Source organism: Protopterus annectens, chromosome 9.part0 (assembly GCF_019279795.1).
Source record: "Protopterus annectens isolate FY-2018-M chromosome 9.part0, PAN1.0, whole genome shotgun sequence".
In the NCBI taxonomy this organism is placed as follows: Eukaryota; Metazoa; Chordata; order Ceratodontiformes; family Protopteridae; genus Protopterus; species Protopterus annectens.
Genome location: NC_056743.1, coordinates 1,280,164,147 through 1,280,189,644, shown reverse-complemented (window position 1 = coordinate 1,280,189,644; position 25,498 = coordinate 1,280,164,147). Strand labels below are relative to the sequence as shown.

Below are 25,498 nucleotides of genomic sequence, written 5' to 3'. Positions count from 1 at the left end.
AAGAAAAATACTGCACACCGAGGACAGAGAAAACTCCTCTCTGGTTCGGCCGCTGAAGCTTATCAGCTGGGGAAGTCTGACTGGAAGAAATCATCACTGTCATGTTGGTTGGTTGGTTTCAAAGGTACTTTCTTAGCCAGTGACCTTGAATGAGAGAATGCAGATACAAAGAAGGCATAACTACCTAAGCCAGCACTTGTGTCAATGAATGAAAAATCAGCACTGGGTCTGATGCAGGGAGATAACTTAGCACTGAAAGAAAATTCAGATGGTATCTCCATTACTAGCTGTGCTCTTCCCTTTCTCATGTCTTTTGCTTCTTTTCCTTACTAGGCATATCTGATATATAACCCAAAGCTAAAGAACAGCCCCAGTGTAAAATGAAAGTTAAGTACTTACCGTAATAACAGATCCATGTTGTCTGTCTCTGTCTGGTTCAACCTGCGAGTTATCAGATTAGACTTAGATCTGATGCCAGCCAAATCCAGTACATTTCAACTCACCGGGCTCCAACCTCCCCTACCCTAATTCCCTGCTACCTAACAAATACCTTGGATCAATTTTGCCCTCTCTCTTAATCTAGCTCCAAATTCTATTTCTCGTATAAAGGAAGAGAACAAAGGACTCCAAGAAACCCAGAGCAACCGAACCTCTCCTTCTCAGTTATCTTAGGAGAAGAGACTAGCCAAAAATATAGGGTCGGGGGGTGGTTTAACCAGATGGAGACAGACAACATATATCTATCATTATGGTCAGTACATAACTTTCATATCCAATACGGTCTTGTCTGACTGGTTTCAACCTGTGGGACAGAGAATCCCCAGCCACGTAAAAATCCCTGGGAGGATCTACTGAAGGATATTCTGCAAAACAGTGGTGCCAAAAGAAGCCCTTGACCTAGACTGAATGTCCAGTTTGTAGTGAGAAACAAAAGTTTTATGGCCCACCCAAGTAGCTGCTGCATGAACAATAACTAAGGAAGCTCTGGAAAAGAAAACCATAGAAGTACCCACAGATCTACTTTGAGTGGTCTTTAGGTTTACCACACAAAGTCTTCCCTCTCAAGGTATAAGCAAAGGAAATACAATCTGATGGCAATTTTCATAATGTCACTTTAGACACAGGTCTAGCCAATCTAGATTTCAAAAAGGAAACAAATGGATTATTGGATTTCCTAATGGATTTTGTCATGTCCAAGTAAAATCTCAATTGTCTATGCACATCCAAGCAATGCAACAAGTATTCACCCTTATTTGAGCAATTAGGAAAAAACCCAGGAAGGTGATCAGATCTATTCAAATTACTCTCAGTGGCTACCCTGGGGGAGAAAAGACGGACTTGTGCAAAGTGAAACTGTCTTTGTGGAACACAAAAGAAGGGGGAGTAGCATCCAGAGCATGTAGCTGAGATGCTCTCCTGGCAGTGGTTAACAGCCACCAGAAACAAGGTTTTCCAAGATAACAACTTTAGGTCTGACATAGTAGAAAGTTCAAAAGGAGTACTTGCAACAAGAAAGGTAAATCCCAAGGAAGGACAGGATTCTGAATGGAAGGGCGCAAAAGAAATGTGCCTTTGAGAAACATCTTGGAAATTTTCAGAGCTGCCAGTTGTACCTTGATCGTAGAAAAAATAGAGCCTGAATTAAACAACTTGGCGAGAAAATCAAAGTAATTGCAAGGGAGTGGAAAAAGGATCAAAACCTCAAAATTCCATACTGCAAAGCACTTCCATTTACTAGAGTACACTTTCCTAGTAGATAGCGTTTGGGACAAGGACAGAATATGCACAATACTTTCAGATAGCTTGGGATTCCTGACCCTTAAGGGAAGTGCAGAAACCATGCAGTTAACTTGATGGACTGCAGATTGGGAGGATCTAGACCTGCTGGATGTGAAATGAGATCTGTAGTGGTATCCAGAACCTAAGAGGGTATCACAGAAGAGGCCACAGAAAGGGGTACAACACCTGACAAGGCCACAATGGACCTATGAGGATCACTGTTCCTCTGCAATGGACTGCTTTCTGAAGAAATTTGAAAAATCAGGGGAACTAGAGGGTATGCACATTGGAGACCCAAGGGCTAAGCCTACAGAACAGAGTCTCTGGGTGACTCCCCCGGAGGAGGGACTACAGCATAATAGCTGTTACATTTGCTGTTGAAGGGGGAAGCGAAAAGATCTCAACATGGAGTGCCCAAGCACCAAAATATCCAATCTGCAACTCTTGGATTCAGATACAAACTGTGAGGAAGAAAAATATTCCTGCTCAAACTGTTGGGCAAAATGCTGGATCTCCCCAGGATGTGCACTGCAATCAGAAACTATTGAGATGAGATTGATCATTGCCAAAGCCCACGGCCTCTTGACAAACAGGATAAGAATGTGCTCCCCCAGCTTGTTCAGATAACAGACATACTGTCCATCTGAATCAAAATCACACTGCTAGGGAGGACAACCTGAAAGGCCTACAACAGGAGGAGGACTGCCCTCACCTCCAAGACACACTGATGTGAATGATGCCGGCCTTCGCAGAAGACCAGGACCCATGAACTGTCCTCCCATCAAAATACCCCCCACCCAAGAAGGGAAGCATCTGTGGTGATCATGGCCGAAGGTTGGGGAAGAACAAAAAGTCTTCTGTTGGTCACTAAGGGCAATGTAACCACCACCAAATCTGATCATGACATACTTTTGTCAAACTGATGGGAAAGTCCATTGAATTAGTTAAACAGGACCACTGAACTGGAAGTGTCCACTGCAAGCCCTCATGTGGAACCTCACTAAGGGGACCAACCCTACTCAGACTGCTATGTATCCCAAGAGTTTCAGAACTGCAGGACCTGGATGTTTTGCAAGGGTAAGAGCAGATATTGCCTGGGATCGAAGACTGATGACTCTGGAGCTTAGGCACTTGGCAATTTGGGAGACAATATCCAAAGTAGTAGCCTCTGAACTCTAATGTCTGGACAGGCTGAAGACATGACTTTAGATAACTGATGGTTATCCCCAAATGGTCGCACAACTGCAGTAAGGTGTCCCACACCTTGACTAGAGATGCTCTCATGGAAGCAGTGAGGAGTCAAATGTCCAGGTAAGGAAAGACCTGAAATCCCTGCAGACGGAGCCAGGATGCCACCACTGCCACACACTTGGTAAACATCTGAGGGCAGTGGTGAGACCAAATGGCAGGGCTCTGAACGGAGAATAACTGGCCTCCAGCTGGAAGCGATATACCCTACTGGAAAGCCTCTCTAACTTGATATGGAGGTAGGCATCAATTAGGTCCATCAAGCACATCCAGTCATCCTTCCTCAACAGAGGTAAAAAGGACTGTGCCGTGACCATCTGGAATTTGGTCTGTTTCATAAAGGGATTCAGTTTGTTCAAGTCCAAAACAGGCCTGAGGTCCTTGTTCTTCTTAGGTACCAAAAAGAAACTTGAGTACACCCTGGATCTTTGTTGGTCTGGTGGGACCTCATGGACAACTCAATTTTCCAGCAGCTTTTGAATCTCTGCTGCTGCCAGCTGTCTGACAGTGTGGAACATCTGGGAGACGTTACCTAAATTTGGAATTTCTGAAAAGGGAATGGTAAAACCTGTGGATATATCTCTTAACACCCACATTTCCAAGGTGAAGGCCTCTCAAGCTTCTGGGTGAAAAGCCATACAACCTCCCAGACTGCCTCTAGAGCATGACAGTTGAGCAATCCGTAAGGATCAATAAAGGGCCCACCAGAGAAAGCTCCATGGAAGCCCTGATTTTCAGGACCGCCCTTACCCCGTGGCTGGTATCCAATATGGCCCCCTCCCCCAGCTGTGGAAAGGAGCCTCAGAAGATGTCTCCTTGGAAGGCTGCTGAGATTTTATAAACAGCTATTTGCCCCCCCTCTGATTCCTTGAGAAGGTTTGCTGAGGGGTACCAAAACTCACTCCTACTGTGGACAATGTCTTCCCATCTTGCTCGCTCCAAATAAAAACGTGTCTTTATTCTTAAGCCCAAACAAGGAAAAGCCATCAAAAGGGGTATTAACAAAAGACGCCTTGGCACAAACTGCGAAACTGAAAAGCCGCATACAAGCATAGCATCACATGGCAATGCCAGTGCTACCTACTCGGGATACTATGCTGCATTCAAAATGAGCCTCATGAAAACATTGGCAATAAACTGAAGAGTAGACTACTAAGTGTCCAGTGTCTCCTGAAAGTATAGTTGTGTAAAATCTTACCACAAAGATAGATGCCCTTCTCACTTTTGCAGTATTCCTAGCATGAAGGATTCCCTGCCAAGGGTGTCCCGACATCTGACCAGTATACCAAAGACTTTTACTACCCAAGGTATGTTGTACATCGCACGTATGCTCCTCGCTTATGTAGGTCATAAAAACGACATCCAGACGCACCATTCTCAGAACTGAATAACCCAGTTGGGAACGTCAACCTAAGGAAAAGAAAGAGGTAAACAGTACATTTAGAAGACACAAAAGTACCAGGAAGTAGGAGGGAGAGATTGAATACTGCAACAGTGACGAGAAGGACATCTATCATTATGCTAAGATTTTACACAATCGTACTATGTCCTTCTGTTCTACTGTTGCAGTATTCCTAACATGAGAAACAGTGCCAAAGCTCAGGAAGAAACTTGGGAGGAGGAAGAAGCAGTAGAGATCTCTAGAAAGCCATGAAGTATGGCCCTAGCAAAACCAGCTCTAGCTCTGCAAATTCCATCCAACTAGTAGTGTTTGTTGAAAGTATACACAAGTCCAGGTAGCTGCCTCAAGAATGGAATTAGTGTCCAAACCCTTGAAAAAACTACCAAAAGAAGCCACAGCCCTAGTGGAATGAACCTTCCATGAAAAACATAACAAAAAGAAATAACTTTAGAAATCCAAGAAGAAACTCTCTACTTGGAAACAGTTAATAACAAAGACATGGGAAGAAAATAAATAAAAAGATAATCAAATTTCCTGACAGCCTTATTTTTATCCAACTAAAATCGGAGTTGCCTATGCACATCCAAGTTGAGTAATACCTTTGTGCTAGCAGATTGTGGAGAAGGGAAAAAAAGCAGGCAAATGAATAAACGGATAAAGTGACAACGCTTTCACCACCTTGGGCATAAAAGGAGGATTAGTACGCAAGGACACCCTGTCCTTATGGAAAAACAAAAAAGAACAAGCCATAAGGGCTTGAACCTCAGGCATCCACCTGGCTGAAGCTAACAACAAAACAGTCTTCCAAGAGCAGTGTTGCAAGGAAGCTGAAGCTGCAGACTCAAAAGGAGCCAGATTCAATATTTCCAAAACAAAATTAAGATCCCAGGGAGGAGAAACAAGGTTCCTGAGAGGTCTGATGTGAAGGACGCCTTTTATTTTATTTATTCATTGTATTTTATTTTTACATTAGTTGACCAGGAATGTCTGACTGAGCCAGAGCCCTTTTTCAGCAGCGTCCCGGGGAGAAATCCTCCATAATAATACAACCAACCAACATAATTACAGTTATACTAACAAGTTAAAAACTTAAAATAGTGATTTAAGACTAGACTCCATATTCTACACATTAATAAGGTTAAAATAAAAAAATGTCAAGGATGCAGAAAATGTTTTATAGTAACTGAAACTGTAGCTTTTTGAAATTGTTTTGCCTCAAACCTAGAAGCTAAAGAAAGAGATAAAGGCAGACAAGCAGAGATAGCTGACAAGTGGAAATTAAAGGAATAAGACAACCCAGCATTAAGCAATTCACACAACCACAGGAACTTTCACCGAGAGTGGATCCAGGTTACATGAAAGACACCAAACAGAAAACCTTTTCCATTTGGATATGTAGAATTTCCTAGTATTGGGTTTCCTGGCCTCCTGCAGAAAGTACTGTTGTGTACCTACCATAAATGTAGATGTTAGAGTGCATTCACTGTTGCAGTCATTACACTTGGGTTATCCTGCTGGCAGGCTACTCGCAGTCGTCCAGAATTCCAAAGCCTAGGTCCGGCGTCGGTTGCTGTCGCCTCTTCCCTGACGTCAGTGCGCCAGGGGTATAAAAGATGCAGTCAACGCCATTTTCTTCAGTTTTTCTTGCCCCAGATGTCAGATGCCCCCAAATAGGTATGCTGAAAAAAATATGCCAAAAAGCATGCGTGTACTAAAATAAACATTTCCTTCATCTACAAGCAAATACACCACATAGGTTGTATAGAATAGAGAAGTCCCAGCAAAGAAAAGGGGGATGGTGGGTGGGTAACCTGGACTGCAACAGTGAATACACTTGAACATCTACATTTATGGTTGGTACACAGCTGTACTATGTTCATCGTGTTTCACTGTTGCAGTCATTACACTTGGGTTGAATCCCAAAGCTGAGGTTGGGTGGCTGGGCCTAAATAGGATTTAGGAGAGGCTACCAGGCCCTGCAGAACTGCAGTGGCAAAGCCTGCTCTGGATTTAGAGTAGAGAGGTAAGTGGTGCTTGGTGAAAGTGTGCACTGAACTCCAGGTTGCAGCCTCTAAAATGTCTTTGGTTGGTACTCCTCTGAGGAAGGCTGCTGAAGTGGCTGCTGCTCTGGTAGAATGTGGCCTAACGCCCTTAGGCACTGATTTGCCATGTTGTGAATAGCAGAAGCGAATGCAGTGTCCTATCCATTTTGAAATAGTCTGCTTTGAGATAGGCTTTCCTTGTGATCCTGCAGCATAAGCTACAAACAGTTGCTCAGTTTTTCTGAAAGCTTTTGTTTTGTCCAAGTAGAATCGTAGCTCTCTGTGCATGTCCAAAGCGTGCAAAAGTCTCTCCCCTTTATTCTGGGGATTTGGATAGAATGTTGGCAAATGAATGGTTTGGTTAAGAGCCTCACTGGATACTACCTTTGGCATAAATGTTGGGTTTGTCCTTAGAGAGACCCTGTCCTGATGAAAAATAATGAAAGGTTCCACTGACATTAATGCCTGTAACTCTGAGACTCTTCTTGCTGAAGTTATTGCTAGGAGCAGAGCAGTTTTCCATGATAAGAATTTTATATCAGCTGTATTGGCTGTCTCAAAAGGAGGCAGTGTGAGTTTTTCTAAAACAAAATTGAGGTCCCAAGTACGTATTGGTGCTCTCCTTGGGGGTCTTATGTTTTATGCCCCTCTGAGGTACTGTCTTAGTAGTGGATGAGAGAAAATAGGAGGTTCCGTATTGTAATGAGCTGAAATGGCAGAGGCATGGATCTTAATTGATGAGAAGGATAGGCCTTTTTCCAGCACCTCAGTTAGGTATTGTAAAATCTGAGGTATATTTGGAACAAGTGGTTCAAGTCCTTGTGCCTGGTTCCAAGCACAGAATCTCTTCCGTTTTTCTGCATAAGATTTCCTAGTGCTGGGCCTCCCGGCTTCTAAAATGACAGCTTTAGAGAGAGGTGTGGTCTGAGTGGCTATATTATCTGCCATGCAGCCAGATTTAAGGTTCTGAGTTGACTGTGCAGAATCTGATTGTTTTGTTGAGTCAGAAGATGAGGAATTTGGGGTAAAGGCCAGGCTGGGCCTTGAGACAAGCTCTTTAGGATTGGGTACCAGTGCTGGCGTGGCCAGTCTGGGGCAATCAGGATCATTTTTGGCTTCTCTTGTCTGACTTTTAGGAGCACCTTGGGAAGAAGAGGCAGTGGAGGAAAGGCATAAACTGCCAGGGTTTTACAGCTGAATGATAGAGCATCCACTTTCCATGGTTGTGGGTGATAAGTTCTTGTGCAGAATCTCTGTAGTTGGCAGTTGTGAGGGGAGGCAAAAAGATCTATGTCTGGGCATCACCATTTCCTTGTTATCATGCTGAAGACCTGAGGATTTAGTTTCCATTCGTGAGGATCCATGAGATTTCTGCTTAGTTTGTCTGCCAGTGTATTTTTTGTTCCTGGCAGGAATTCTGCCTGCAGGTGTACTTGACAGGTCAGTGCTGTGTTCCACAAAGTCATGGCTTGCCTGCACAGGGGGTAGGAATGTGTGTCCCTTGCTTGTTTATGTACCACATAACTGTGGTATTGTCCGTCTTTAGTAACGGTTGTCCTGGATATAGTAGATCCTTGAAGGCTGTCAGGGCATTCTGTACAGCTAGCATCTCTTTTTGATCGATGTGAAGATGCATTTGCTCCTTGGGCCACGTGCCTAAATACATTTTCCTGCTATGTGTGCCCTCCAGGCATAATCCGATGCATCTGTTGTTATTGTCTGCCTGGCTGTGGGTAAGGTGAAAGGCTGTCCCTTGTTGTGGTGACAGGCCAGTGCCCACCATCGAAACTCCTGTTGCAGGCAGGGAATTAAGAGTTATTAGTGTTTCCAGGCTGTGGCAATGTTGAGTCCAAACACTTTTTAGATACCATTGTAGTTTCCTCATATGCAGTCTTGCATATGGAATTAGTAGAATGCAGGATGCCATGAAGCCACGGGCCTGCAGAATTTTTCTTGCAGGGAGCTGGGTCTTTGTCGCCATCATTTGAAAGTAATGAGTCAGATGCCTTTGCTTGTCTGAAATGAGATAAGCCATCTGGGCAGCCGTATTTAAGCTTGCACCCAGGAATATTATCTCTTGAGAGGACACTAGTTTTGATTTCTTTTCATTTACTGTGTACCCTAGGCAAATTAGTAATCTTTTTACAAATGCCAGATGCTTTAGTAGAATGTCCATGCTCTCTGCTTGAATAAGGCAGTCGTCTAAGTAGGGATATATTTGAATTCCTTTTTGTCTGCAAAATGCAATTACTGGTGCCAGGCATTTTGTAAAGACCCTGGGCGCAGTAGATAAGCCAAAGGGCAGTGCAGAGAATTGGTAATGCATTGAGCCAGCTATGAATCTGAGGAATCTTCTGCAAGATTGTCTGATTGGGACATGCAGGTATGCCTCCTTGAGGTCCAAAGTAACTAGCCAAGCCTCCCTGCCCAGCATGGGTAAAAGTTGCTGCAGTGTTAACATTTTGAATTTTGAAACATCCAGGGAAGTATTTAGGATTGACAGGTCCAGTACTGGTCTCCAGGCTTTGTCCTTTCTGGATACAAGGAAAAGTCTTGAATAAAATCCTTGTCCCTGTTCTTGCTGTGGTACTCTTTGAATAGCGCTCATGTCCATGAGAGCAGAAATTTGTTTTTGTGCCTCTGCCCATTGGTTTTGTGGCAGGTCTGGCATACTTTTTGATTTTGGAAGGGTGTGAAAGTGGAACCTGTAACCCTGAGAAACAATATTCAGTACACATTTGTCCTGGTGATCATGTGCCAATTTTGGAGGAAAGTGCTAGCTTTCCCCCTAATGGTGCTGCCAAAAGGTAAGTGCTTGGCATTTGTAGAGGAAAGTCATTGGGACGGTTTCCTATAAGGTTGTGATTTGTCTTCTCCTCTTTTGGGGGCTGAAACACCCCATTGTTTAGGTCTGTATGAGCCTTGGGGCTGAGATATGCCTCTTGGGCGTCTGTATCTGCCTCTTTGTGGCCTGTCTGACACCGGAAAGGACCAATTTTTTGAAGGCCAGTTTCTGCTAAACCTAGGTGGTTGAACCTGTAAGAAATCCTTTACTGTCTGCATTGATTTTGTTTTATCCTCAATTTTCTTTAACACCTCTTCTGCCTTAACACCAAACAAAGTATCATGCTGTAGTGGAGCATACAATAATTTTACTTTAACATGTTCAGGTAAACTTTGTTCTTTCAACCAAGCATGCCTTCGAATGACAGAGCCTGTAACTGCGGCTCTACAAGAAGCCTCTAATAAATCAAAACCACATTGCAGAGTATGCTTTCCCACTTGTTCAGCTCCATGCAATAAATCCTGCATTTCCTTATTGTCAGGACATTCTGAGTTTGTAAGCATTTTCTGTTTTAACAAAGACATGAGGTACTGTTGATATTTAAGCATGTGAAACTGACAGTTTAAAGCCCTTACAGCTAAAGTAGCAGAAGTGTAAACTTTTTTCCCCCATCTATCCAGTGCTCTAGAATCCCTATCAGAGGGAACAGGGTTTTTTGCAGTGGAAGCCTTAACCCCTTTGGGACCCTGAGAAATTGTTTCTGAGTCAGCAACAGGGTTATTATAAAGACATTTATGAGAGTCTGTGACCCTGCAGTACCTGTCTGGCTTGACTGGTGCAGGGGGTAAAGAATCAGGAGACGGACTCAATTCAGAGAAAACATCATCAACTATATCAAGCACAGGGGGGATAGCCAGGGGCCTGTGCTGAGGCAATAAAAGAAAGTCTCCGAGCCTTTTCTTGGATTCTGAATAATCCTGGCTCTCACAATGTAAATGCTCTCTCATGGTGTGCAAGGTTTCCCCAAAAGAAAAATCCTCTGGTGGAGAGGCTGAAGGTATAGATTCTTCTGCATCCTCATAGGGAGGGAGAGAATATCCCTGATCTGAGGAGGGATCAGAGGAAATAGAAACCTGGTCAGAGGAGTCATAGTCAGTGTCTTGCCTAGGCCTTTTATCAGGAGGGGGATGGGAAGCCCTGATCAAAGTAATTAGGTCCTCGGCCATTTTAAGCATCTGTTTCTTTGGCATGGATGACTGTCCAGGAGAATGCTGTACTTGTTTCCTTGTCTTTAATGGTATTTTTTACTTTGCCTTGGCTGCTGTAGTGGACTTAATAATAAGCTGTGAAGGTCTGAAAACACCCTCAGAAGCCGATGCCTGCTCAGCGGCTCCGGACCATCTGAGGGAATAGTTTCCACAGGCCCAATACCTTGAGTTTCCAGAGGCCTAGGTGTCTCCACGTGGGAGTCGGATATGGCCTGTGGCTCTGAGGTAGCGGGTGTCAGGGGCTGCGAAAGTGCATAACTGAGAACTGGCGACTGGCCTGGAAGAGGCTTTGTCGTCGATTTTGGACCTCGGATACCTGTCCTTTTGTCTTTGCTTTTTTTATGAATTCCAGTCGTCGGTTGTTCCGACTGCATTATGTAGTTAAACCTTCGGCCAAAGTAATGTAAAGCAAAATCAAAGACGCTTGATAGTGCGTTTGTTGAATCTAGCACAAAACCGACAACTAGTAATGCTGTGGTCAGGGCCTAGGCAAGGAATACAGTAAGAGTGAAAACCCTTATGAGGTATTTGCTTCCCACAAGAAATACAATTGTTAACTTTTACTGACATCGGTCTGGAGCAAGAAAAAGTTTCCCCAATGGGGTACTTCGCTTTATTGAAGACTTTGGTTCTGAAATTCGATTTTGAAAATCGCAGGAAAATCGCAGGAGTCGGCCGACCAGCACTTGCGAACTTCTTTTGCTTCGGGCACCGTGCGGCAAGAAAGACTGGAGAAAATGGCGTCGGCTGCATCTTTTATACCCCTGGCGCACTGACGTCAGGGAAGAGGCGACAGCAACCGACGCCGGACCTAGACTTTGGAATTCTGGCCGACTGCAAGTAGCCTACCAGCAGGATAACCCAAGTGTAATGACTGCAACAGTGAAACACGATGAACATCCCTCAGCACGTCCTCAGAGAAATAGTGTCTGAAAGCAATCAGAATCCTTTCACCCACAGAATCAGTTTAACAGTGGATAGGTGGGGCTGGATTAAGGATCCTTTGTCTCCTGTGAGTAGGTCCACCCTGTGAGGTAACTTGTGATGACTGCCCTTGGCAAAATACAGAAGAGGAAACCAATGCCATCTTGGCCAAAAGGGAGCCACCCTCAAAATTTTGGGTTTGCCCTGTTGAATCTTGAACAGAACTTTTAGAATGGGGGGTGTATAAAGAAACATCCCCTTCCAAGAAAACGAGAAAGCACCCGCCTTCCAAACCACAGGACCTGGGGACTCTGGCACAAAACTGATAAAGTTGTTTGCTCAGAGGGGAAGCAAATAGATCTGTTTGAGGAGTACCCCTACTTCTGGACAATGTCCAAAAACACATCCCTGTAAAGCATCCATTTGTGGGATTGAGTCAAGGACCTGCGCAGAGTGTCTGCCACAATGTTTTACCTGAGGGAATATAAACCACCTGAAGAGTCACATGATACTGAACCACAAGCTCCCATACCATGAGTGCAACACTGCAAAGAAGGTAGGATTTTGTTCCTGTTTGTTTAAATACCACAGGACTATGGTGGTGTCTGTAAACACTTTGACAAGCCCTTGATAGAAAAGAGGATGAAAGGCCTGAAGTGCCAGCAGAAATGCTCTCATCTCTTTGACACTGATGTGCTCCCTCTGCTGAACAGGAAACCAGATCCCCTGCACTTTCACTGTGACAAAGGCTGCTCTCCAACCTACATCTGTGAGCAGTTCTTGAGATGAAAGAGGTGAATAGAAAGGAAGGCTTGGATTCAGAGACAGCTGCTGAATCCACCAATGAAGTTCCCTCTTTAGATAGGGAAGAAGTGGAACTGTAAATTCTAGGGAAATTCTGGCATGTTGTTGCCAGACTGATTTCAGGTACCACTGAAATTTCTCATCTGGAGTTTGACTAGAAGTAATATGGGGATGGTGGATACCAAAAATCCTAGAAGTCACAGAAACTCTCTGGCTGTGACAAAGGAAGAAACAAAAGTTTGAAAGAAGGAAATGAGAGTCAAGGCCTTTGGTAGTGGCAGGTACGCTAGCAAAGGCACTGTCTGAATCCTGCACCCTAGGAAAACATGATATTGAGAAGGGGTTATAGAGGACTTTTTGAGGTTTATTGTGAACCCCATAGTTTGCAAAAAAGTAAAGGCAAAATGAAGATTTTGCTGCAAGATCTCTGGAGAGGATGCTTGAAAGAGGAGATAGTCTAGGTAAGGAAATACTTGGAAGACTTGAAGCCTGCAGAAATAAATCATAGGAGCAAGGCATATGACGAATACCCTTGGTGCAGTAGAGAGACCAAAGGGCAAAGCAGAGAACTGAAAATGCCAGGAGCTATGGATGAAAGCAAGGTATTCCATACAGCCTACCTTGATCTGGCCAAAGCCTTTGATACCATTTCCCACTCAGGAATCGTAGAAAAACTCACTAAGCTAGGCATCAACCCCTATAATCACTATGTGGGTTTCAAACCGACTCAAAGACTCCAAGTCAGACTGTCGACCAGTCACGAGTGGAGTCCTACAGGGCTCGGTCCTGGGTCCTCTCCTGTTTGGTATCTACGTCTCTGAAGTCCAGGCCAACATGAAGGGACTCTGGCTGACAAAGCTCGCAGATGACTGCAAGCTGGGAGCTGCTATTAACTCCCCAAGTGGTGTTGACATCCTACAGAAAGGCCTCAGTGAAACCAATGACTGATGTCAGAACCATGGCCTTAAGCTCAACGCCAAAAAAATGTGTTGTCATCCCCTTTGGGAAAACCCAGTTCCCATTAATTACCACATCGATGGTAGTCCACTGAACAGAGAAGGCGTTATAACAGATCTGGGGATACAGGTTGACAGAAACCTCTCTTTTGACGACCGCATTGCCACAGTTGTCAGAAAGTTCTTCTATGTGGCACATCTCATTACTAAGGGTTTTGCATCGAGGAAGAAAGAGGTCATTATCTCCCTCTACTCTTCACTCATTAGGCCAGTCATTGAGTACAATGCCCCACTTGGCATGTACCTCACTAAACACCTGCAACAACTGGAGAGGCTGCAAAAGTACCTCACAAAGAAGTTCCTAGACCTTAAACAATTGTCTTATATGGACAGACTAAAAAAACCCCCAAACTATTCTCTGTCCCGTATCGCCTACTTAGAGGCAATCTCTGCTTGACTTACAAAGCCATGTCTGACTCAGCTCTGTTGGAAAAACTACATCTAAAGAAATCTCACTCCCTCCGCACCACATGCTCCAAAGACCTCAACTTCATTACCGCAATCAACAGAATGTGCTGGAGGGACAGGTTCATAAATCCAGAGACTGCTCATGCTATGGAATAGACTCCCCATACATGTCAAGCAGAGCACCTCACTGGCCCCTTCTTCAAGAGAAATCTTGATGAGTGGATGGGGAAATAGAAAATTCACCCTTGGGATCACTCCAGTGGCTTTAATCGACAGAGTCACTGGGAACTAAGTTGGGTGGCACAATGCCAGGGTAATCATATGGGCTAGGCTTGTAAAGGCTCCAGGGCCATTAGCCTAGTACACACCTATGAAACAACAGAGAAACCTAAAGATTTCCTGAAAAGTGGATGAGCAAGTATGTGAAGATAGGAATCCTTGATATCCAAAGAAGCCATGAAAGCCTGAGGAAGAAATAAAGGAAACTGCGTGCGAAGAAACATACAAAAGGAAGGAAGTTTTCAGAAAAGTATTTAGGTGTGAAAGATCCAGAATGGGTCTCCAAGAACCCTCCTTTCTGGGTACCAGAAACATTCTTGAATAAACCCCTTTCCCTTTTTGATCCTGTGGAACCTCTTGAATAGTTCTCTGATTTAACAGATCTTAAAGTACCTCTCAGAAGAATTGCAACTGTTCCCGAGGTAGCTGAGGAATGCCCATGAAAGGAGGAGGGAATTTCCAAACCATGAAATAACCTTTCTGAATTATAGAAAGAACTCATGAGTCTTGTGTTATGTTTGTCCAAAGTGGAAGAGTCAGAGAAAGATGAAGGGAAAGAGGAATGAGGCTGTGAGAAAATATAGGTTCATAGGTTCATAGGTTCATACTAGGCTATCTGCCCGAGGGCATTTACAAGCCTAGCCCATCGTTTTGTGGCTTAGGCCACCCCTTTAGTATGGGGAACTATACCCATTATTTTTCTGTGCCTCTGTCGAGCAGTGACACTGAGGTAATCCCTGGGGTATATCTGCGATCTCCCATCCATTGGTCAAGATTTCTCTTGAACAAGGCCAGCGAGGTGCTCTGCCTCACATGTACCGGGATTTTGTTCCACAGCATAGGGAGTCTTTGGGTGATGAATCTATCCCTCCAGCACGTCCTATTAATAGCCGTGTCAAGGTTTAAGTCTCCCGCCCTTGTGGCTCTGATGGATCTAGATTTTTTGAGGTGAAGCATATTCATCAAATCTGGGTTTGACATGGCCTTGTATGTTAGGCAAAGGTCACCTCTGAGCAAGCGGTAAGCGACTGAATAGAGCTGGAGTTCTTTCAGTCGGGCAGCATAGGACAGATTTTTGAGACCCTTTATCCTTTTGGTGAGTCAGATACTACCTCGAAAGGGCTGCTTCTGACTAGGAGAAGCCTGAGTAGTTCTAGGAGGAGGAGCCCTCCTACCAGTTTATTTACTTTTAGGAGGAGGACGGGCATGTCTTCAAACAAAAGCTGGTTTGGAAGGATAATTCCTTTGAAACTTAGGCACATGTGAAACCAAAAGATGTTTCAAGTCCTGTAATTCCATGCCTTTCTCCTGCAAGGACTTAAATCAGCAGCAGCAGTACCAAACAAACCACTGTTATCCAAGAATACCTCCTCAATACAGACCCTGAAGCAGCAGCCCTAGATGAAGCTTTTGCTGCATCGCAGCTGCACTTGACAGAATGGCGAGCTACCTGAGAGGAAGCCCCTAGCAAAGACAAAGCTGAAGTTTCCTTCCTGAGAATCTGGAAGGTCAGAAATAGCTTGAGCAACCTGGGAAAGGAGAACTAAAACATATCTAGTAATACGAGTTTGGTAATTACACAAAAGGCAAGGGTGGCAGATGTAAAAACCTTCTTTTCCAGTCTTTCCATAGTCCTGCTTTCCTTATCTGAGGGAAAAAGTTTAGTGGTGGGCACTAATTTAGAAGGCTTATCTGAGGCCATAAAAAACACTGAAAGGTCAGCAGATAGACACCTATAAAGAAATTTGCAATCTTCAGACACCTTGTAAAAATAGTCAGGGTTCTTAGGAGCAAGGGGCTGAGAATCTGGGACTTGAGATGCTGAAGAGAAAACATCCAGTAAAGCAGACAAAACAGGACAAACAGCAGATGGTAAAGGAGACTCCATTTTTTAGGAGCTCATAATATCTCTTTTACATATCAGAAACTTGGGAGCAATCCCACATGAAATGCTCCCTCATCTTAGCAATTGTATCTCCAAAAGTAATCTCTTTAACAGGAGATTATGTACTAGTAGATTCCTGCTCAGGAGATGTATACTCTAGAGGGAAAGGAATCTGGGTGGAATAGGCTAAGGATTCCTCATCCAAGGAAACTTCCTATCAGAGGAATCCTGGTCCCTAACTCTCTTTTGAGGGGAAGATGTCCAAGGAGGAGCAGGGACAGAGACACCCGAAGGAGGCTTCAAAGTCATAAGGGCATTAAATATGCCCTGGGTAAAATTTTGACACTCACTTTGAGGATCTCTGGGTGAAGAAACTTGCATTGTTTTTGCTTCTTTGTTACTTACATGGACGTCCACCTTATGAAACAGGGAAGGATCCAACACTAGCCTACACTCAATAATAGTCATCAGAATCTCCTCCCTCACCAGAATTTGCAGAACCCCCCTAGGCCCTTCTGTAATTACAAGTCTTGGTTCCCTCTAACCATCGGAAACAGAGGTCTCCACTGTCTCCAAGGACATGCCCTGTTGTTGGATCCATGCCGGCCTCTGAAACAGATCCTGCCGAGGAATCCAACCCCAGAACTGGCCAAACCTCAGGACTTTCACCACCCTCAAGATAAGCGTCCAATGTAAGAGGCACAGCAGAAGACTTTGACCTTGGTTTTTTTGGCCTTTCTCTTCAGTGAAGACTCAACATCAGGCCTAGAAGTTCCCTCCATAATGTCTTTCACTAAAAATTTGATGCTGATTTTCCAAGTAAATAGCAAGAGACAAAAAAAAACTTTGTAAAGTCTTAGGCACAAAGACCTGACAAATACAACAAGTTTTATGACCATGAGTAGGCCCCAAGCAAAATAAGCACTGCTCATGACTTACTTTATATGGGATTTGTCTTCCACACTGGCATTTGCCTTTTCTGGATGGCATGTAAAAACCCCACAGCAAAAAGCAACAGTAAATAAGAAAAGAAACCCCCAATGGGGCACTTATCTGAATGGCTTGATATACCAGCGAACAACTTGGGTGAACTGACAGATAATCAAAGATGGCATTCGGACTGGCAGCAGAGAAGTTCACAAGGTCACACAGAAGCTTTGTCAAGTGGTAGTTAAGTGCTCTCAGCACAATTGTTGCTGAGGCATAACAACGCTTGCTCTAGTCAGTTCAAAGCCCAAGATTCCTTGTTTGGGGGATGGATCAAGGAACTCTCCTCAGAAATTTCCTTCTTTTTGGAGGCCGCCACCACAATTACATCCAGGGCCGGGCCCATACTCCAGCGTGGCCAATCCCTGGGTGGAGCAAGGATATTGTCTGGCTTCTTAAGAATAGGCTACCCTGTGTTGGGTTCCTTCCACTCCTTCTATGACACTAGATTTCTGAGCGCATCTGAAGGTGCACCACCCAGGGCATGGATGGGCCCCACCAAAGGCCTTCAAAAATGCTGACTCCTTCTGAGGGGGGACTTTGGTGGCCCAGCCTCCAAGCTGGCAAGGAAACTCCAACAGAATGCCAAAGGGGATGTCACTGCACAGTAACTTAGGGGACTCCTCTCCTTCCTCATGGTCAAGGTGAGGAACTTAAGGGAGTTGAAGTGCTTCCTCCTGCACCACTTCTTACCTGAGACCTCCTGGTCTAGCAGAGCTGAAGAAGGGGTAGTAGCAGGAAGCCTGGAAAAAGGGGTGGAGTGAAGGCCAACTGACATGGGCTGTCCAGCAGCAGGCTGACGACTGCCTGTAGGGCACAGATGAGATGGGGTAAGGGACACTGTCTGAAGAAGACCGATCCATCTCCTGAGTGGAGAGCATCCTCTCCACGACATCAAAGGCAGAGGTGAAAACTGACCACCAAGAGCTGACAGTCCCAGGATCCAAAGAAATCCAAGATATTCCCGAACCTGGGGGAGCTACACATCACCCCATCACGACCAGAGCTGAACTGTTGAGGGACGATGCTCTGACAGGGAGGAATGGACCCAAGCCAGGACTGTCTAACCTGACCCAAAAACACCAACCTCAGTGTCATGGGTCCTGAGGTCTACTCTGCTCAGACACAGCCAGAGCTGATGAGACCAAGGTGAGAGTTGGAGCCAAACGTGGCCAGGCTGTTGGCTTGATCCCTGAATGTAGAAACACTGTCAGGCCTGAGGACCTCGGGGTCCAAGGGAGGAAACCAAGGTGATGGAGCAGAGGTTCCAGGGAGGGGATTCAGACCTGAAGGAATAAGGCCCAACTGCATCTGAGTCTGCAAGGAGGAACTCATCAGCTGCTCCAAACCTGAAGCTTTGATAATGTCCACCAACCTCGATGACTGAAATGATGAAGCCATCAGGGTTGCTTTAATGGTGAAGGACCCACCTAATGGATCCAAGAAGGACAGACTCAAGACATAGGGCAGAGAAGGAGAAGACTCTGGCAGAGTGAAGGAGAGAAGGGGAAGCTACCCCACCTGACAAATTCCCATTCACAAAAAAAATGGCTTGGCACACTTGGGGGCATTAATGGAGTCTTAATCATGGTTTGCATTGAAGGTGAGCAGCTCCTTCAGATCTGGCCAGTCAGAAGAGGGTCCAGGCATGGAGACAAAGGAGGACCTCTTGTGGTCCCCTCTAGAAGTCTTGGAGTCTTTAGAAGAAGAATGGTGAGACTTGTGCCAATGGTCATTTAGAGCCAAAGATGAAGAACCAGAAGAGAGGAGACCCTTCAGCATTAGTTTTGACCTCTTGTCATTAATGGCCCTGGACCTGAACCCCTCACAAACTGAACAGGAGGAATTAAGGTGGGAGCCCCAAAGCAATACATGCACTTGTTAGCATCTGGCAAAGGCAGCTTGTGCCTACAGCAACACCTTTCTTAAACCCCCTATACATGGTTAAGAAACACCTCACTGGAACAGTAAAAACTGTAGCATGGTAAACACTACACTAACCCTATAGACCAACTCTACAGAAAAAGATACACAGAAGAAAAGTCAACACAGCAATCGATGGTTCTCAAAGGCTGGAAAAAGCCCTCCCCTAACTAAAGACACACAAAGCAAAAAGCTATCAATCCTAACCCCGTCATTGATCGCATTCTAACTATAATCCAGCAGGAAGGGGTAGCAGGGACACGGAAAAAAAGCATAAAAAACAGTACACTGTAGCTGAGCCATGAACTGAGCTGCTGACTGGAATCAGCAGCAAAACTGATGCATGGTATCTGCTAGGGAGTGGGGGATTGTGGGTAGAGGAGACAGAGCCCAGCAGGTTAAAGTCTAGTAATTTTGTCCAGCATCGAAGACGATAATCAATAAGCTGAAGCTAGATGGAGAAGACAACATTGGATAAGAAGTTATGTACTAACCATAAGCTACAGTGCATGAAGATCCCGGCCTCCCCTTTTCTAAAATATGTCCCAGTGTCAGATGATATGCTTAATTATGTGAGCACAGTAAAAACAAATTAGTTCCTGCCAGGTCCATTCAAAACAGATGGAGTGAAAGTCTCAATGTGGAATCTGTTTTCCACAGTCAAGACAATTGCTATTCCTAGTATTCAACCTAAAGTAAACCATATAAAATAAGAAAAGATTCTCAAACAGAGCACTTTTTGAAGAAGTCTGGTTCAAACTGAAAGATGCAGACTACAGTAGTGGATGTTTCAGGGTCAGACAGAAAGAAAGAGATGATAAAATAGTGCTAGCTAATGACCCTTATATCCAGATGTCCTGACATCTGGATCAGGGCATCTGACAGCCCAGAAGGAGGGTTTAAAGCTGTTACTAGGGCTGGCCATGGGCTACCACAGAAGGGATAATCCATCTTGTTAGTACTGCAACACTGAAACACAAACAACATTACAAGTTATATACTTCTAACACTTTCATCTGTAGTCTGTCTGATTCAACTGATGCAAGAACAGCCTTCACAGGTCTGATCCGGTAGGTCTATCAAGCTTTCAAACCTCAAGCTCCTTCCAAACTCTCATAGTAAATCTGTCCCTGACCCTACTTCAAAAAGAGTTTGCTGCTTCTTTTGAAGTGTATCATAAATAATGCATGCAGTATGGGTGGAAAAGAGAACAGTCTTCATATAGGTCTACTAGGTCCCTCAGAATAAAAACAGTGACATTTTGGTAGGGGGGGAAGGTGGGCAGCTTATCAATTTAGACAATCTAGGGATAAAAAAGATCCATAATTACGGTAAGTGCAAAACATATGTATCCTATTTCATTACATTTCTTCAATTCAGCTGATGGGACAGAATAAAAATTTATATAGTTTTCCTGGGTGGAATTATGACAGGATGCCCTTGAGGATGGTAGCTCCAAAGAAGATCTAGCCCTGCAGATGATATCCAGCTTGTAATGTATGGAAAAGGTATGCAATGTACACCAAGTTGCTGCTGCATAAATACCATACACTATAGAGAGTGTTTGAAGATGGCGGTAGATAATGACACCTAGCTGAATGAGCAAAAGTGATACAGTCTTATAGCCATATGAGCAGTGTTGTTTTATACACTTTGAAAAACTAATATGAAGGAGCAAAGGAAATATAATTTGAGAATCTGCTTACAAATTTTGATCACTGAAGGTATAAATGCAATTGTCTGTGGACATCCAAGGTATGAAGAAAAAAGAGTTTACTTCTATTCCACTGTTGCATCTATTTAAAATGTATCTTTTAAATATCATAGGCAATGTATTATAAACCTTCATGACAGCGGTCCTATAATGACTTCTTGAAACAGTTCAACACTTCAATTTATTCTGAAGCAGAAGCTGAGTATGGCAGTTTTAATTCCAGATAATTAACAGTGCTAGTAACAGCAATTGAGTGTTTGATCCTCCTGATGTCTTATTCCAGAAACACATGGCTGCAGCACAGGGGAGACATACTGCTTCTTTCAGAATAGTTAATGATGCCATCTTGCCATATGATCTATCTCTGTTGCCCAATACTATAGACACAACACAGTGGAATGGCTGGCAGATTGCAGCTACAGTATCTGTCTGCAGCAAAACACAACTGGATATGGTTCCAAACAGCTCACAAATGAAAAGTCTAAGGAACTAGAAAAAAATGGGCATAATGCTTCATTAACAACTGCCACCACTGACCTGGCAGTCCATAAAAAAGTTCCTCATTAAGGTGTCTTAATCTGCCTATACTTGTATCCTGTTGAAAGAACTTCCATACTTTGCATCCAGAGGGTTAGATAATCTAACTTTGCAGTAATGTGGCATGTGGCACTCTGGGTTACTCAAAAAAGGGTAATACTACCTGTAACAGAGAACAGCAAAGACAATAAACCCGCCAGCACATCTTGCCAGTGATGCTTATAGTCACAATTATGGGATAATGCAATGACTGCTGCAAAAAGTAATGGTAACAACAAAGCACACCGTTGCCAGCCTCTTCCATGTCTTCCAAGTTTGAAGCAGTGGAGCTTACCTGCTATGTACACAGCAGTAAAACCCAGATCAGCAAAGGCAAATGATAAATACTCTTCTTTCCTTCCTTCCACAACTATGTCTGGCACTGCGGTCCACAACAGATCATGAGTTGCCTTTCCATCTGGAAAACAGTGGAAATCTAGATGGGGGCACCCTCGCCAGTAATGTCACACACTGTTCAGTCACAGTACAAAGGTGATGGCCAAACAAGCTTCCTTTGTGTCTGCTTTTTTCAGAAAATTGGTAAACAGGATCACCAGAAGAGGCACGAAAAAGGAAACAGCAAACAGGTCCTGTAGGAAACATGATCAATCTCCATATGTAGGTTGTTGAGCAGACAAAGTTCTTTAGGTTGGATAACACAACTGAAAGGCAGTAATAGTTCTGTAATGGGAAAGGCCCCAAACAGAGTAAACCATAGCACAACTGTAAACAAATGTTTGACTGTTGCTTTTTCATCTTTCTCTTGTACTGCAAAAACGTCTCTAGAATGTATTCATCATATAGCAGACATGCAAGTATACTTTAATTCAGATTTGGAAAACATCACCAAATCTCACTAGTCTTTGCCCTCCCTTCAGCAAAACAGCACAAAGCTCATTCAGTTCATCTCTGAAATGATAAAAAAAAAATAAGCACCCACTTTCACCTTTCCTTTCAGGTAATAAGACCACTGCCACACAAATGATTGAAATACCCAAGGGAGAAGCAAACAGTGCTCTGAAATTCCTCTCCACAGTGAGCAACTAATTTTGTGAAAATCAAATAAATAGGTACAGATGAGAACGTCTGTAATTCTGAAATCCTTCCTACTGAAGTAAAGGCCAACAGAATATTTTTACCATGAAAGGTATTTCATTTCTGCAAAGGAAGATGGCTCAACTGGATGATATGTTAAGATACTGATCACACTATTAAGGTCCTAATGTGATGTTGGATCTTTGACAGGAAGACATAGTAGGAAGGTTCTTTTCAAAAAAGCTTTGCACAGTATGTGCTGCAACTGAGGAAAATGGAAATCCACACAACTGTCAAATGAACTTTAACTGTGGAATAGCTGGAGCTAGCATCAAACAATGATGAGAGAAAATGCAAGATTAATGGAATTGGAATACAGATGGGGACTAGTCCTTGGCTGGATGCTCATATGGAGAAATACATCTATTTGTTTTTGTAAATGTTGCAAGTGAATTCTTAGAGGTTCATAGGTATATACTAGGCTAATGACCACTAGGGCATTTATAAGTCTGGCTGTGAAATCCAGCCTAACTTTGTCTCTATGTGTCATGGGTGTTTATTTAGAGGCAGTATGTTAGGAAGTTTCTACAGATTATGGATGGTGGGGGTTATGTTAGTTTGGCCATTATTGTCTGCCTCAGTCTATAAGAGACATGGGGGGCCAGATCCAGGGTGTTTTTCCTATTTCTCATCCACTGGTCAAGGTTTTGCTTAAATAGAATTAGGGACAGAATCTGCTTTCACATGGATGGGGAGCCTGTTCCACAGCAAAGGGATCCCCTGAGATACACACCTGTCTTGCCAGCATATTTTATTTATGTCGCAAACAAAATTTAAATCCTTGGATCTAGTGGTTCTGATGAAGTTAGTTTTGTGGATGTGCAAAAGGTCCACCAGAGCTGGATTCAAGGATGCCTTATATGCTACGCATAGTTCACCTTTCAGTAACTTGTAGTAGACACATTACAGACATGTGGCTTTAAGGTGATCCATACGCGGCAATGTGTTTATATACTGGATTCTCCTGGTAAGGAACCTTTGTAAGCATTCCATCTGTTGCATATGCCTGGTCAAGTACATGCTGAAGGGGACATTATACTCAATGATGGCTCTGATGAGGGACGAATAAAGTGGCACTATGACTTCCTTGAACTTGGATTTCATGCCCTTCTTTATAAGCTGGATGACACAGAATGATTTTCTTACTACCTTGAACACTTGTTAGTTAAAGGCCAGATTACTGGCTCTTTACGTTCCCAGTTCCTGATTACTTGGTCATTCAATGGAATAATAAGCATGGGTGGCAGTTTTCCCAAAAGGCCCTATAATGCATTTCTTGGCATTAAGTTTTAATCCATGACTTTGGCACCAGTCATTTGTCTGTGTTATACCCTCTTGTAAGATGTTTGTGTCCTGGGGGGAATCTGATGGCTCCCAATCTGCAGTCATCTGTGAACTTTGTCAGCCTAAGGCCCTTGATATTAAGCCTTTACCTCCAAGAAATAGATGCCAAATAAGAGAGTGTTCCCAGCACACAGTTCTGAGGTACCCTACTGGTAATTGGTCTCTTACTGGTGGTGGTCTCACCAATTAAGACTTCCCAAGTCCTGTCTCCCCAGAAAGGGAACCATGAATCTCTAATTTTGTGAACCAAATCTGCCCCTGGGATGTTGTCTATTAAAGAGGCAAACTCTGCTTCAACCATGCCTGTCAGAAATGCAGTCAAAGGATGGGCACTGGGACTTCCTGAACCAGAGCACTATGTGATCCTTATGATTCTTGTTGTACGATTGCTGGAGTTGAGGCAGTCTCAAACAATATATAGACGACCGACATCTTACCTTCCTGCTCAGTCATCTACAATTCCCCCTTATCTTTGGATCCAAATAGTGAAGATTCATCATTGGCAGCACATACAAAGGATACAGTTGCTCACAAAAATCACAAAGGTAGAGCCAAGCATGCTGTCTCATTGTTATGCCTGCACCTGCTGCTCTGGGTGCTCCATTAGCTGAACTTCTGTAATAGTCTCATAGAGAGCTTCCTCAGAGAGTCTAATGCCTGTTTAGCTAGGTCTCTTCAAAAGCATTTCATGTGAGTAACACAATTTAATGCTCTCAGGGCAAATGGGCCACAGCCCAAGTGCTCTTCCTCATTCGATCCACTACAGCTGTGTCTTCAGACAGCTCTTTTCTGGTAGCCATCACTACAATAAAGGAATTCATCAGATGGCCTTTACTTCACTGCTGCTATCATTAAGAGGATGAAGGATTCTGTCTGGTTTCCTGAACATCATTTCCACGAAACATGGCTTCTGCCATACTCTTCCCACCACAAGTTCAGTCAGTCAGTTACATAAGGGTGTACGGACCCAGGAGGTAGAGAAGACACATCTGAATGCTGCTGCTGCTGGGAGGAGAGTTCAGAGGGCCAAGACACCCTCTGGCACACCAATTCTAGTACTTCACCAAATCTGGCATCTTCTGGAGGGGACTGTGGGAAACCTACCCTTTTTATCTAAATCAGTGCACGAGATGAGGGACTCTGTGGGAGAGCTAATGTGCCTCTTTTTGCACATCAGGGAGGATCTGGCAGGGACAAGTCCAAATTCCCAAAACCTGCCTGAAACTCAGTAGGAGACTGCATGAAACCTTTAGGCTTGCTCTGTCCAGGGGAGAGATGCGAGAGGGCTGAGGTACATAATGAAGAGAGTAAAGAGTTAGAGTTTGTGTTTAGAGAGTTTCTGTAGACTTCCAAGATGAAGAAGCTGTGAAGAAAGGAGGTACCTGCCAGCACAGCTAGCTGGAATTTTGTAAATAATTATATGTCATTTGTGAATATCACACTAATTTATAATAAATGCTTTTAAAACTGTATGACATCTGTATAGGAAACTGCTCTGCACAGATGTTTGTGATGGAAAAAGTATTTCTAAAATGCTGCGTTTAAAATGTATCCACAGTGTGGTTTACTGGAAGAGAACAGAAATGTTCATGCACTATTGTAACTGTTTAAATGTATACATTTTAACAGTGGAATCTGGAATACAGGAGATTAACCTCAGTTCAGCAAGCTTTAGAAACATATTTGAAATTAAATCACTTTGTAGGCTATGCCATAAAGGTTATACCATAAAGAGGCTATCTCTCAAGTTTTCAATGCAGCTAGAGAAACAAAGTCTGTACTACGAAGCTTTCTGTACTGTCTTTGGAGTGAACTAATTGCTACTATAGAAGCATGAAGGAATGCAATTGTTTTATGACTTCCAGCATCTGCCAAAGATCTGAGCAAAAGCCCTTGTATTAGTATTTTTACAGGTAAAAGCTATATACTACCAGCTTCAGCAATAGGGGTTTGCATGAGAACTAGAAGTCAGATGACCAGAAATGACGTCATTCTGCAAGCTCCCAGCAGTAATATTTT

The 25,498-nt window shown here is 43.7% G+C and overlaps 1 pseudogene; it reads right to left on the bottom strand.

Annotated features, from left to right (window-relative positions):
• The window catches only part of LOC122810658, a 194,387-nt pseudogene that overhangs the window by 135,770 nt on the left and 33,119 nt on the right, over positions 1–25,498 (bottom strand).